At 37.4% G+C, this 14,259-nt stretch overlaps 1 pseudogene; it reads left to right on the forward strand.

Annotated features, from left to right (window-relative positions):
• The first annotated feature begins 303 nt into the window (after positions 1 to 303).
• Positions 304 to 1,608, forward strand: LOC112931906 (large ribosomal subunit protein uL4 pseudogene; annotated as a pseudogene).
• Positions 1,609 to 14,259: the final 12,651 nt, after the last annotated feature.

Here is a 14,259-nt window from a genome sequence, read left to right on the forward strand (position 1 = left end):
GTTTTAGAACCTCCGCAAATCATCTAAAAAGGAGCCACTGATTTCATGCAAACATCCAACATTGTTTGTGTGGTGTGCACGGATTACGGTATGCTGTGCACCTCTCCAATTTTGCATTCTATGGAAGTTGAATTGTCTTCGCAGAGATAATTTAATCTTTAATAGAGTTGAACATTCATCCAATAGCAATTATTTTGTGTTTACTCTCATGAGGACATCACTGATTGGGTTTTGACCTCATCTTGGTTATACCTGCAAAGGTTCTATTTCTAAATAAGGTCAGCTTTTCCTATAGGAGCCACCGGGTTGAGAGGAGCATGGCCCTCTCCTCTCGCCGCGATGGCATGTGCTCGTCCGTTGATATCTGTGTACTCCGGAAAGGGGGAATCATCTGGCAAAAATGTTACTTTGCCTACTGTGTTTAAAGCTCCCATTTGACCCAATATCGTGAACTTTGTTCACACCAACTTGAGCAAAAACAACAGACAGCCATATGCTGTCAGTGAATTAGCAGGTCATCAAACCAGTGCTGAGTCTTGGGGTAATGTCAGAGCCCTGGCTCGAATACCCAGAGTTTGCGGTGGTGGGACTCACCATTCTGGCCAGGGTGCTTTTGGAAATATGTGTCGTGGAGGCCGCATGTTTGCACCAGCCAAAACCTGGCACCGTTGGCACCGCGGAGTGAACACAACACAAAAGCGATATGCCATCTGCTCTGCCCTGGCTGCCTCAGCCTTACCAGCACTGGTCATGTCTAAAGGTCATCGTATTGAGGAAGTTCCTGAACTTCCTTTGGTGGATGAAGATAAAGTTGAAGGCTACAAAAAGACCAAGGAGGCTGTTTTGCTTCTTAAGAAACTCAAAGCCAGGAATGATATCAAAAGGTCTATGCCTCTCAGCAAAGGAAAGCTGGCAAGGGCAAAATGAGAAACCATCATCGTATCCAGCACAGGGGACCCTGCATCATCTAACATGAAGACATTGTTATCATCAAGGCCTTCAGAAACATCCCTGGAATTACTTTACTTAATGTAAGCAAACTGAACATTCTGAAACTTGCTCCTGGTGGGCATGTGGGACATTTCTGCATTTAGACTGAAAGTGCTTTCCGCAAGTTAGATGATCTGTATGGCACTTGGCATAAGGCTGCCTCCCTCAAGAGTAACTACAACCTTCCCATGCATAAGATGCTTAATACAGACCTTAGGAGAATCTTGAAAAGCTCAAACATCCAAAGAGCCCTCCAAGCACCACACAAGAAGATTCATCATAGAGTCCTGAAGAAGAATCCACTGAAGAACCTAAGAATCATGTTGAAGCTAAACCCGTATGCAAAGACCATGCACCAGAACACCATTCTTTGGCAGGCCAAGAATCACAAACTCCGGATGGATAAGGCGGCAGCGGCCTTAGAAGCCAAATCAGATGAGGGGGGGTGTTCCAGGCGAGAAGCCCATGGTAGGGAAGAAAAGAAAGAAGGCTGTTGGTGTGAAAAAGCCGAAGAAACCTTTGGTAGGAAAAAAGGCTGCAGCTACCAAGAAACCAGCAGCTGACAAGAAACCTGCAGAAAAGAAACCCTCCACGGAAGAGAAGAAGCCTGCTGCCTAAAAAACTTATATTTGTTTATTCCATAAAAGTCTAATTATTTTGGACAGCTAATTTTAAATAAAGACCTGATCAAAGACAGTGAGAAAATAAATAAATAAATAAATAAATAAATAAATAAATAAATAAATAAAGTCACATTTGCAGGTAGCAGGGTCTGAGATCATAGAAAATATTTATATTGATTTCTGCTCCCAGTTCCTGACACAGAGCTCCTAAATCCTTTAGAATTTCATGGCTGACAGTGGTGTCTTTTCTTTTAATGAAGGGACTCTTGATGGGCTTCTGGATGTGGGATAGTTACCAGAAAGACTAAGCCATGATTAGAAGCTTGGAATTTTCAGAGATGCCTGGGTGGCTCAGTGTTTGACCATCTGCCTTCAGCTCGCGGCATGATGCTGGTCCAGGGATCGAGTCCTGCATCGGGCTCCCTGCAAGGAGCCTGCTTCTCCCTCTATGTCTCTGCCTCTCTCTGTATGTCTCTCGTGAATAAATTTAAAATCAAAAAAAAAAAAAAAAACTTGGAATTTTTAGCCCATCCCCCATTCTCCCGGGAGGGGAGAGGAGCTGAAAATGGAGTTAATAATCCATCATGCCTACATGATGAAGCCTCCATAAAATCCCAATAACATGGGCTTCAGAGACCTTCCAAGTTGGTGAACACATGGGAGTACTGGGAAGGTGGTGCTCCCAGGAAGGACATGGCAGCCCTATGCCCCTTCTCACCTACCTGGTCCTATACATCTCTTCTAGTAGAATGTTCTTCTGTACCCTTTGTTATATATTTTTTATAATAAATTGGTAAACAGCAAGTAAACTTTTCCTGGGTTTTGTGAGCTGCTCTAACAAATTAATCAAACTCTAGAAGGGGGCCATGGGACCTCTGATTTATAGCTGATGGATCAGCACAAGTGACATCCTGGACTTGTGATTGGCATGGCAGTGGTGGGAGGGAGGGTAGGGACAGTCCTGTGGAATCTGACACTATCACCAAGTAAATAGCATCAGAATAAAGTTAAATTGTAGGACACCTGGCTTGCATCACAGAATTGCTTGGTGTGGAAAACCCCCACACAGCTGGTATCAGAAGTGTCATGAGTATGGGAGTCTTGTGAGAGTAAAGGAGAAACACAGAATGGGGTGTCTCCTGCTCACGAGGGTTAAAACTTAAACCCAAGTCAACCCACATAGATTATATCCTCAAATGTGTGACAGTGAAACCTCAATATAAATTTATTAAAATTAATAATTTTATTATTAATATAATTAATTAATTATTATACTATTATTAATTACTTTATTATAAATAAATAATTATAATTATTAATATAAATTTATTAAAAGCAAAAAAATTAGTTGTATACACTAGTGTGCAGACGACATTTTAAGTTTAAATATTAGCATTTATAACATCTCTCCCTTATCCTATCAACTCCAGTTACTTGCTTAATGTAAATGTCTTATGTGGTTTTGATATTAAAATCCAGTTGGAAATAAACAGAAAGCAAATTCGTGCTGAAACTTTATAATGTCTTGAATGGGCTAACTTTTGCATAATGGCTAACCTTTTATTTTTTCATAAAATTGGAGAATTATGGCTTACAATTAGTGGTGGCCCCCAGGAAACATGGCAACAGATCTAAAGAGTATAGGAGCACCTGGGTGGCTCAATCGATTGGGCATCTGCCTTCAGCTCAGGTCATGATCCTGGGGCCCTGCGATTGAACCCCACATTGGGCTCCCTGCTCAGTGGGGAGTCTGCCCCTCTCTCTCCCCCTGCTTTCTCTCACTGTCTCTCAAAATTTTTTAAAAAGTTAAAAAAAAGATCTGAAGAGTATATGTTAATTTTTTATTGAGATCTAGGTTTCTATTGAGTCTAGTAATGGCAAATTTGGAGTACTAGACTTTTCAGAACCAGCTGTGCTAGTCTGATCTTTTAAGCTTTTTTTCTTGCAATACAGACTTTAGAATTAGTAATTTGACCCTGATAAGAACCATGTTGGAAATCTTAATAGATTTGAAACACATGAAATAGTTCCTGTTTAATTTTAACTCTAACCTAGAATTTTAAGAACCAAAATCAAGAGTAAGGAGTCTGGTCTCTTCAATAAGTGGTGTTGGGAAAATTGGACATCCACATGCAGAAGAATGAAACTAGGCCACTCTCTTTCACCATACACAAAGATAAACTCAAAATGGATGAGAGATCTAAATGTGAGACAAGATTCCATCAAAATCCTAGAGGACAACACAGGCAACACCCTTTTTGAACTTGGCCACAGTAACTTCTTGCAAGATACATCCACAAAGGCAAAAGAAACAAAAGCAAAAATGAACTATTGGGACTTCATCAAGATAAGAAGCTTTTGCACAGCAAAGGATACAGTCAACAAAACTCAAAGACAACCTACAGAATGGGAGAAGATATTTGCAAATGACATATCAGATAAAGGGCTAGTTTCCAAAATCTATAAAGAACTTATTAAACTCAACACCAAAGAAACAAACAACCCAATCATGAAATGGGCAAAAGACATGAAGAGAAATCTCACAGAGGAAGACATGGACATGGCCAACATGCACATGAGAAAATGCTCTGCATCACTTGCCATCAGGGAAATACAAATCAAAACCACAATGAGATACCACCTCACACCAGTGAGAAATGGGGAAAATTAACAAGGCAGGAAACAACAAATGTTGGAGAGGATGCGGAGAAAAGGGAACCCTCTTACACTGTTGGTGGGAATGTGAACTGGTGCAGCCACTCTGGAAAACTGTGTGGAGGTTCCTCAAAGAGTTAAAAATAGACCTGCCCTACGACCCAGCAATTGCACTGTTGGGGATTTACCCCAAAGATTCAGATGCAATGAAACGCCGGGACACCTGCACCCCGATGTTTCTAGCAGCAATGTCCACAATAGCCAAACTGTGGAAGGAGCCTCGGTGTCCATCGAAAGATGAATGGATAAAGAAGATGTGGTTTATGTATACAATGGAATATTACTCAGCCATTAGAAATGACAAATACCCACCATTTGCTTCAACGTGGATGGAACTGGAGGGTATTATGCTGAGTGCAGTAAGTCAATCAGAGAAGGACAGTGTATGTTCTCATTCATTTGGGGAATATAAATAATCGTGAAAGGGAATATAAAGGAAGGGAGAAGAAATGTGTGGGAAATATCAGGAAGGGAGACAGAACATAAAGACTCCCTAACTCTGGGAAATGAACTAGGGTGGTGGAAGGGGAGGAGGGCAGGGGGTGGGGAGGAATGGGTGACGGGCACTGAGGGGGACACTTGACGGGATGAGCACTGGGTGTTATTCTGTATGTTGGTAAACTGAACACCAATAAAAATTAATTTATTAAAAAAAAAGAGTAAGGAGTCCGGTACACAACTTTTTTTCTCTTTATCCCAAATAACCATTTCTATTTCTGTAGTTGTATTTATAATGTTTCTACTGTTTTCATTTTAAAACTTAATTCAGGTGATATATGTAACATATATATAACATATTTTCAGCTTATATATAACTTAACCTATAAAACTATAAGGGTCTTATTTGCAATGGTCCTTTTGGTAAGATATATATATATATATATATATATATATATATATATATATATATATATGTCATTTTCTTAGAGATAAATACATAAAGAATAAGATAAGGAGGGGCCACATCTGGAGATCACAATTTAGCTCTGTGGCAGCCACTGTAATATCTGGTAAAGCAGAGAGAGGTAAGAATGACCCCCACAGAAGAAATTGAATGTTGTCTTCCCATCACTTTCTGTGGATAGGGGCCAGACTTTAAACAAACTTATTAGACCCCGCCTGTCCTACTTGGCTGAACAGGGCGAAGTTGCCACCAATGGTGGTGGGAAGATTCAAGCAAGTAGAGATTTCAGACCCAAGGCCTGAATGGATTCAACATTACACACCAGTGTTAGCATATATTAGAAGACTTTGCATTTATTCATTAAAGCATACAGGAAATCCACATATTTCAAATAATCCTACAATAGGTTCTCTGTGTCCTGAATCTAACTATAATTGGTGCAATTTGTCCATCTCCTTGTGGTTCTCTAGATACATCTAAGGATGGTGCTAACTATTCGGGGAAGCTGGGTGTTCTAGAGTTCTATCCATTTAGACTAATGGCAAAAGCCATCACCCCCCACAACCAGTAACCTTTAGACCTCTCATGTCTACCCTCTTAACCCTATCTTTTAGCTTCTCTGATCGTGATCAGCATTTTGTTTTTCCACTGTCCATGGCAAAATTTCTTCTTTTCTGATAGTTCTAATTCCAAAGAGAAGGCTTTTGCTTTCCTTACTTATGCTTAGATTAGGGTTGCATCATCTCCCTACAAAAGTTTACATCTTTAGAGAGCTGCCTCCATTGAAAATATGCTTTTTATTCATCCAGTGAAAACAGATGAACAGACAAAATGAGTGTTCTTTTCCCTCCACCTCTTAGCCTACTTTTCATGCCAGGAACAGCCTTATCCAATTTCAAGTTTCGGTTGAATACATTTAGCCATTTTTTGCTCAAAGAATCAAGTCAATACAATATATAAAATACATTTCTAATCACATCTCCCGGTTTCTTCACTACATACATATTTCTAGTTGTCAAATGTTTTACACACATTTGGGCTTTGACTAAAAATCTTTGATCCCTTTTGCTAGAATTAGGAATTGAACCCAAAGGTAAGTGCTTTTTAAATGCCTTTCTGCATTTTTAGGGTTTCTTTTTATCATGAGTTTTCTGATGTCGAGTAAGTTTTGAGTTTAAGCTAAAAGCTTTTCCACACTGATCACATACAAAAGGTTTCTCTCCAGTATGGATTTTCTTGTGTTTATTAAGATTGGAGTTATTGTTAAAAACCTTCTGGCATTCATCACATTTATAGAGTTTCTCTTTTGTATGAATGTTTTTATGTCGATTAAAGTCTGAGCAATAGCGAAAGGTCTTTTGGCATTCATTACATGTAAAGGGCCTCTCTTCAGAATGAATTTTCTGATGTTTAGTAACATTGGAGTAATATTTAAAGGTTTTTTCACAAACATTACACTGGTATGGCCTCTCTCCAGTATGAGTTCTTCGATGTTGAGTTAGATCCGAGAAACGAACAAAGGTCTTTTTACAATTGCTGCATATGTAATGTTTCTCTCCAGTATGGATGTGTTGATGACGTTGAAGATCTATGAGCTGGGTAAAGGTCTTTTTACATTCATCACATGAAAAGGGCTTCTCTCCAGTATGAATTTTCTGATGTTTTTTAAGATTTGAACTGCTTTTGTAGGATTTATCACAATCATTACATTTGTAGGGTCTCTCTCCAGTGTGAACTCTTTGATGTAGGATAAATTTTGAGTATGGACTGAAGTCCTTTTTACAATAATTACATGTGTAATATTTCTTCCTAATATGAATCTTTTGGTGTTGCATTTTTTCTGAGAAACTGTCAAAGGCCCTTCCACAAGACTTACAGGCAAAGAGTTTCTTTCGAGTGTGAGATTTTTGATGGAGAATCAGGTTTGGTCTCTTGCCAACATGAAATCTCTGATGTGTGTTAAAGGAAGAGAGAAACCTGAAGGTCTTCTGACACACACCACATTTGTATGGCTTCAGTCCGCTGTGCACAGTCTGGTGTTGAATTAACTTTGAAGTGCTGTTAAAGGTTTTACCACACTGGTTACACTCCAAATGTTTATCTAGAATATAAATTCTTTGGAAGACTGTAAATGATGAGCAATGCCTGAAGGCCCTTGTGTTTTGACCCTGTATGGGGGCTTTCTCTATCTTGTGAATTCCCTGATGTCTGGTAAGATGGGTGATATGGTTGAAAGCCATGCTGCAGTCCTCACATTCATAATGCTGGACAAAACTACACAATTTTTGATACCTAGCACGGTGAGAGCTTTGTCTGATGATAGTCTCAGATTCATTAAGGGCATGATAATTCACCAATGCTGGCTGACATGCTGTTAGGAAAATAGGAGGAAAATTAAATTAAATCCAGACATTACAATAAACATCAAGATCATTAGTAAGGTGGTTACAGGGTAAGAGAACGTCTCAGTGATCGGGGACTTCAGAGAGGTAGGACCAGAAGTGAGGGTGGAGGAATAAAAGACACTTGTTCTCTAAGCATAAGAACTTAAGTGATCACAGGTGGCATATGAAAAATTTTGTAAACTTGAAATACTTATATGTGACTGTAAAAAAAAAATTAGTTAAAATTTAATTACCCAAACAGAAAAGCTTAAAGAATCTAAAAAGAGGGATGCCTGGGTGGTTCAGTGGTTGGGCATCTGCCTTGGGCTCAGGGCATGATCCTGGGGTCCCAGGATCAAGTTCCGCATCAGGCTCCTTCCATGGAGCCTGCTTCTCCCTCCACCTGTGTCTCTGCCATTCTCTCTCTCTCTCTCTCTCTCTATCTCTCTCTCTCATAAATAAAATCTTTTAAAAAATCTAAAAAGAATCACATGAAATTCTATGCAGGGATCAAAGGTTTATTTTCATTAAGATCCCTTAAAATAGCTCTGTATAGATATAGCAATTTGTAAAAGTGATTATACTTTACATATTTTCCTTTAAACAACAAAATTTGAGGTCTTTCTATGAGTAAATATTAATCTGGTATATCAATTTTACTGATCTATATATATTATATACATATGATATTAATGGCACTAATTGATAATGTCATTTGACAATATGACATGTCACATAATATATAACAAAATATCAGTAAAATTGATATGGGATATATATTGATATGTGTATATATATATACACATCTTGTTAATTTTTTGAAATATATTCTAGGCATAGATTCTTCAAAATGAGAGGGAGTCCCAATTTTTGATATATACACATATTACATTCAAGTTTTATACTGCAAGAGCACATCATTATTTTCTAGTATTTGGATAACTGCCACTCTGTCAAACTTAACTTCGTCAAACTGTGAGGTTTTAAGTTCTAACTTTTTTTAAATAAAGAAATCTAAATGAAAATTGGTTAACTGCTAGGAAAAACTAATTTTGAGCATTTCTATAGAACATAAGAAGTATTATATTGGTTAATAAATTCAAAATGTTTTACCATTGATAAGATGAAGAACTAGAATGGTTTTCTTTTATCTTCCTCATTCTAGATCTTGAAATGCTTTTGAAGTGATTGAAAATGTATGGAAACAGAGGAATAGTTTAAAATAGATGAATAATATTTTCCAAGATAAATGTCATTAAAAGACAGAATCAAATGGTAATTAAAAAGAGCAAAGTAGAAATAATTGGCTTGAAGATCTGTTTAAATAAACAGTAGTTCACATTTATAGCAAAATTATACAGTCAAAACTAAAGTTACACAACCAAAGACAAAGCAGTAACATGGGACCCTGATTGGAGAACTCAGAGGAAAAAGGGGTGAAAAAATGAAATGTAGATCTCAAAAATTGAAACAGGAGGTTTAAAAGAGAAGTAGCACTACCCATTCATAAAAGTCCTCAAGAGGAGGAAAATAGAAAAAAAAAAAGTTTAAGAGGATTTACCAAACTTCAGATGGCTTAGTACACAGACGGCTAGAATCTCTGGGAGAAAGGAGAAGGAAATACCAGGGGGAAAAAATATTATAAAGGAATAATGACCAAAAACTTTCCAAACACAATGAAAACTATAAACCCACAGATCCAAGAAGCCCCACAAATCCAAACACAAGAAACATGGAGAGAATTGCACCAAGGTACATGATAATCAGACTGCTCAAAACCAGCAAAAGACAAAAGTATTTTGAGAAAGAATAAATAGGACATTCTGCACATTGAACAAAGATAAGAATGATATCACATTTTCCACTAAGAACACTTCAAGCAAATAAATGAGATAATATATATATCATATATAGAACAAAAATTTTAATATCCGGAAAGGAAACAACCAAAAGCCAAAAACAAACCCTATCAACCAGAATTCTTATGCCCAACAAAGACCTTTCAAAAAATGAGGACCAAGAAAAAAACTTCAGAAATACAAAAGCCAAAAATTCATTTCCAGCAGAACTACAAGTTAATTTAAAAGATTTAAATTTTTAAAATTTTAAAGGAAAAGGCTACCAGGTAGAAATTTAGATCTACACAAAGGGAATGAAGAACATCAGAAATTGTAACTACATGGTAAATATGTAAGGTTTTTAAAATTATTACTCAAGTCTCTCTAAAAGAGTATTGGCTGATTAAACAGAAACAACAGTGTATTGCGGGGCTATAACAGACATAAAAGTAAAATGTGTCACAACAGCATAAAGGCTAGTTGGAGATAAATGGACGTAGAACTGTTATATTAAAGATGGATACTATAAACTCAAACCTTAATGCAACTACTAACTTGAAATCATAGATACTAAGCCAAGCAAGGAGGTTTTTCTTAAAAATTTCTCAATTTAAGAAAGAGGACAAAGAGGAATAAAGAACAGATGTGACAAATAAGGTATGTTCAGATGTAACCATATCAATCACATTAAATGTAAATGGCAGTCGGGGTGCATGGGTGGCTCAGTGGGTCAAGCACCCGACTCTTGATTTCAGCTCAGGTCATGATCTCAGGGTCAAGAGATGGAGCACCTGTGTTGGGCTCTGGGCTCAGCAGGGAGCCTCCTTGAGATATTCTTTCTCTTTCTCCTTCTCCCCCCACATGCTCCCTATCTCTCTCCCTAAAATAAATAAATAAATCTTTAAAACAACAACAACATGTAAATGGCAATAAGCCAGGTTTCTCAATCTGGGCATTACTGACAATTTATACCAGATAATTCTTGTTGTAAGGCTTTCTTGAACATATAGGATATTTAATAGCATTTCTGGCCTCTATGCCCTAAATGCCAGAAGCATACACCCATCCCAGTTGTGACCACCAAAAATGTCATCAGACATTGCCAAATATCCTGAAGGGACAAAAATCCTCCCCTCCCCCTCATTGAGAACTATGGTATAAACATCCTAATTAAAATGGTAGAGATTATCAAGGTTAGATAAGCAAAACCAAATTATATATTCTCTAAAGAAACTCATTTTAAATATTTAAAGATGCAAATAAGTTAAAAGGAAAAGAATGGAAAATATGTGCACCATGCTACTAGTCAAAAGAAAGCTTGAGTGGCTGGCTATACTAATAGAAGATAAAACAGATTGCGGGGCAGCCCTGGTGGCTCAGCGGGTTTAGCGCTGCCTCCAGCCCAGGACGTGATCCTGGAGACCTGGGATTGAGTCCCACATCAGGCTCCCTGCATGGAGCCTGCTTCTCCCTCTGCCTGTGTCTCTGCCCCTCTCTCTCTCTCTGTGTGTCTCTATGAATAAATAAATAAAATGTTTAAAAAAAATAAAAAGTAAAACAGATTGCAGAGCAATAAAAATTTCCAGGAATAAAAATATTTCATGATAAAGTAGTCAGTGAAGAGTAAAGCAACCTTAAATATTTATGTATGTACCCACAGAGCTTCAAAATATATGATGCAAAAAGAATATCAAGAAGTAGACAAACTCACAATTATTGTTGGAGATTTCACACCCTTCTCTCAATAACGGATTAAAGAAGTAGGCAAAATTCCAGCAAATCTAGGATTGAACAACACTATCAACCAACTATACCTAATTGCTGTTTATGGAACTTTCCACTCAGCAACAGAAAACATATTCTCATCTCAAGTACATAAGGAAACATTTCCCAAATTGGACCACATTCTGGCCATTAAAAACAAGTTTCAACAAACTTAAAAGGATTCAAGTTATGCAAAGTATGTTCTTTCTCTACAATAGGATTAAATTAGAACTTAGCAAAATCCGCCAGTACTTTCAAACTAAATAATATATTTCAAACTATTCAAACAAATGAAAAGAGAAATGAACATGTATTTGAACTGAAGGAAAATGAAGACAATATATAAGAAATTGTGAGATGCCACTAACGCAGTATTTGGGCAAAATTCATAGCAATAAGTGCCTGTATCAGAAGAAAGTCTCAAATCAAGACTTCAGCTTCTACTTTAAGAAAATTTTAAAAAGAACAAATTAAACCAAAGCAGAAGAAATGAAATAATAAGAATCAAAGAAGAGGGACGCCTGGGTGGCTCAGTGGTTGAGCATCTGCCTTCGGCTCAGGGTGTGATCCCAGAATCCCAGCATCGAGTCCGGCATTGAGTCCCGCATCAGGCTTCCTGTGCCTAGGTCTCTGCCTCTCTGCATCTCTCATGAATAAATAAAATCTTAAAAAAAAAAATCAATGAAATAGAAAAATCAGAATCCAATACAGACAAAAAAAAAAAAAAACAACCAGTAAAACAAAAAGAAGGTACACCTGGCTGCCTCAGTCAGAGGAGTGTGCCACTCTTGATCTTGGGGTCATGAGTTTGAGCTCCACATTGAATGTAGACATTAGATATTTTTTTAAAAGAAAATTGAAAAACCTAACTAGACTGATCAAGAGAAAAAGAAAAAAAACCACATTACCAGTGAGGAAAAGAATGAAAGAAGTGACCTAAACTGCAGATTCTACAGCCATTAGAAGGGTAGTATATGGAATAAGGGAGTATATAGACAACTGATTTTTTGACAAAAGAGCAAAGGCAATGCAGGTTTCTCACCCTAGGCAAAAATGAATCACTAAAACAACAAGAAAGGCATCCTCCAAACAGAAATGAAAATGCTGCAGGATTTTGAATAGATGGTAAAAGTAGTAGGGGCACCTGGGTGGCTCAGTGATTGAGCGTCTGCTTTTGGCTCAGGTTGTGATCCCGGGGTCCTGAGATTGAGTTCTGCATCAGGATCCCTGAAGGGAGCCTGCTTCTCCCTCTGCCTATGTCTCTGCCTCTCTCTGCACGTCTCTCATGAATAGATAAATAAAATATTTTTTTAAAAGATGGTAAAAGTAGAAGAAAGTGAACCCTACTTAAATATACTGTAAGAAAGTAGACTTCATTTCAGTGTTTCCCTGAGTATATGCATAAAAATTTTGGAGCCAAAGACAAGGAAATCCAATTATAGCACAAGACCTGGGTATTCAGTGAAAACTTTTATATAACCATAATGATGTAAATGCTGTTTATGGCTTTCATCTTTCAAGAATATGGTTATTATTATAGAATAGAATGCAAATGTTATCAGGGATGATAGCGTAAAAAATAAGCTTGATGGATGGCAGTTGGGGGGAGAGATAAATAGAAAGGAAAGGAAGTGATGTCCTTAATTATAAAGTGGCAAGAGAAGAAATGCTATCTGTTGAGGGGGAAAAGTTGTTTTGTTATTTGAGGGGTGGCCATAAAGCTGCTAAAAATAAAATAAAATAAAATGATGTTGTAGAGGGAGAGGAGTTGAAAGAATTGCAGAAATTCAACAGAAAGTATCTCAAAGTAGAGAGTCCAGGAGAGAAGGCTCACAAAGAATTGTTAGAGCACCTGATTTATTTAATGTAACAGAGAATTTTTTTAAGCTTTTCCAGAGATTTGGGAGGTGGATTGAGGACCTGTACATAAGAACTGAAAAAAAGCTGGAGGAGTTATGAACCCCAGGAAACATTATACGTCGTTCAAGACAACTTGCCTCAACTGTGAAAGATACTAGTCATATAAAGTCAGTCACAGTTTTATAAATACTGAATACCAACATCACAAGAAACAATTACCTAGCATGTTGTGGGGATAGGAGAGAGGCATATGTATAATGGGTGGAGTCAATCAAGATCTAAACTAGATAAAAATCTATTTTTACTGTTTTTTCTTTAAGTTCATGATAGAGGGGGCAGAGACATAGGCAGAGGGAGAAGCAGGCTTCCTGCAGGGAGCTCAATCCCAGGGACCTGGGATCATGACCTGAGCCAAAGGCAGATGCTCAACCACTGAGCCACCCAGGTACCCCAGTAGATTATTTTTTAAAAAGGAGATCACTCTTAGCTTTTTAAAATATTTTTAAAAAGTAATCTCTATACCCAACATGGAGCTCAAACTCATTACCCCAAGGTCAAGAGTCTCCTGCTTCACCAACTGAGCCAGCCAGATGCCCCTCTCAGCTGTTTCCTCTCCCTCTCCCAAATGAATAAAATCTTTAAAAAAAATAAGAAGAATCAGCCTAAGACTATTGATTCTTTGAGTTATGCATGAAAGTTTCTTTGATCATATAATTTAAATAAAATCCATACTTAAAAGGGTAAAAAAAAATCCATTTACAATAGCATCAGAAAGGTTAAATACTCAGGGATAAATCTGGTAAAATATGGTCAGAAAGAGTTGTAGAGACTTAGCCATTGTTAGGGAAAAAGATTCCCGAGTTAAATATGATGAATGCATACTATAAAACACTATATTGCACTACGAAAACAGACATGTGTGTATATATACATATATATATATATATAAAAAACTTATAAAGACCTCAGATAGAGATAAATGGAAAGATGAGATTTGTTTCACAGCATGCCATTTAAATTGAAATGCACTTGTACACAAAACCGTGTATCTTAAAACTGATAGGTGCATACTTAGCATGGGAAATATAGCAGACTGGCTGTGGGTAAGGAGAAGAACGAGATCATGAGCTACAGAGGAAGGAAATACAAAATAATGGGAGATCTCGAATATAGCAACAGTG

This window comes from Vulpes vulpes, chromosome 14, assembly GCF_048418805.1.
Source record: "Vulpes vulpes isolate BD-2025 chromosome 14, VulVul3, whole genome shotgun sequence".
NCBI classification, from domain to species: domain Eukaryota; kingdom Metazoa; phylum Chordata; class Mammalia; order Carnivora; family Canidae; genus Vulpes; species Vulpes vulpes.